Source organism: Mus pahari, chromosome 3 (genome assembly GCF_900095145.1).
Source record: "Mus pahari chromosome 3, PAHARI_EIJ_v1.1, whole genome shotgun sequence".
NCBI lineage: Eukaryota > Metazoa > Chordata > Mammalia > Rodentia > Muridae > Mus > Mus pahari.
This window is the reverse complement of record NC_034592.1, coordinates 150,476,852-150,478,480: the sequence shown is the minus strand read 5'-3', so window position 1 is coordinate 150,478,480 and position 1,629 is coordinate 150,476,852. Positions and strand designations below refer to the sequence as shown.

Below are 1,629 nucleotides of genomic sequence, written 5' to 3'. Positions count from 1 at the left end.
CACAGAGCTTTCCAGACATGTGCCTCACACTGCATTGTGGTCCTCTGTTTCTTTGGCCCTGGTCTCTTCATCTACCTGAGGCCAGGCTCCAGGGATGCTGTGGATGGAATTGTGGCTGTTTTCTACACTGTGCTGACACCCCTACTCAACCCTGTTGTGTACACCCTGAGGAACAAGGAGGTGAAGAAAGCACTGTTGAAAATAAAATATGGGTCTGTGCTTCCTCAGGATAAATAATCAAGTAAGGATGAATACTCTTAACATCTGCAACATATCTGTTTATACTGTGTGACTGATGTCACCATGAGAATTTCAAAGAGCAAGTCAAATGTCTAGTCGTTATTTTTAATGAAATGACTGAAAATGTTTCCGTTTCTTGATAGTTGTAAGAATCCTAAAGAAAATACCCTGTGAACCTGTCTCAGCAGAAAGACCATACTCTTGCCTGGCTTTTGTATTCTGAGGAGTATGTCAGAAAAACAGTTTAATTTTACTACTTTACAAACACTTTCCAAAATTCGCAATCCAGTGTGATATACTTGCAGTATGTTTTCTCAGTTGATATAGGACATTGCAAGATAAAAATTGTATATAAGTCACTAAATGATATAATATGCTTATGAGGAAAAGAACATTTTAGAAAACACTCAACAAAACAGTTCATTCCCCAATCTGTCTTTATTTGTCTTCCATGAGCTAAAATTATATAGGTCTTTACCAAGGCTTTGAGGGTAAACATATGTCTGTGAATGTGACACATATATTGCATGCTTTATATTGGTCACTGAGAATAGCTATCAGCTGTCCTTCTGTGGAAAATTCCTGACGTGGTGTTCAAGTTCAAAGTTTCCATTTCAGAAATTTTTAATTTTATTCTGTAAGAAAATAGAGTAGACATTAAGTATAAAGATAAAACAAATATCCTTAGCCCTCCCCCCCAAAAATGAAGTGATCATTGGTTTTATTCTGCAACTTGTACAAAATTAACAGATTCTCATATAATTATGCTACTTCCACGAGCCATATTTGTTTTGACTTAAAGTATAAAGTGTATTGTGGACACTTTCGTGGAGGGAAAATTTGCAAAATAAGCCCCACAATCATGTGTGTGTGTGTGTGTGTGTGTGTGTGTGTGTGTATACAAATAAATATAAAGTATGAATTATTTTCAAAAATGTTTAATTTACATTTCACATACACCCTCCTAATGCAATACATGCCATTCTTTCCGGCAGAGGAGGAAGGTAGAACTGGAAATCTAATGTAGCTTATGCCCAGACTTCTAATATTTGTTTGTACTGCATTTCAGAGATGCTTAAGAAAGAGCATCAGATTGTGCTAGCTTGCCATAGTTTCCTTGAGTAAGCTGTGACATTGTACTGAGAAGAAGGACCCTACTAACTGTGGTAGCATGGCACACATCCCTCATAAAGTAGTGTCCTTTGCACAAGGGTCTGCAATGGCAAGGGCCAGTCATAGAGCTCCTCTCAGTTTGCAAAGTCGAAAGCAAATGTGCAGAAGCACTTAGACACTGAGCTGACCTTGACTGTAATTTAAATGTCTACCATCACTTGTGTTTTACTTGTTTGTTTGATTGTGTGTTGTGAGATAACATCTCTCTGTGGCCCA

The 1,629-nt window shown here is 37.6% G+C and overlaps 1 protein-coding gene across 1 annotated transcript in view; it reads left to right on the top strand.

Annotated features, from left to right (window-relative positions):
- Positions 1–1,629, top strand: part of Adnp (activity dependent neuroprotector homeobox) — a 34,496-nt gene that overhangs the window by 31,522 nt on the left and 1,345 nt on the right. The gene's annotated exons all lie outside the window — the stretch shown is intronic.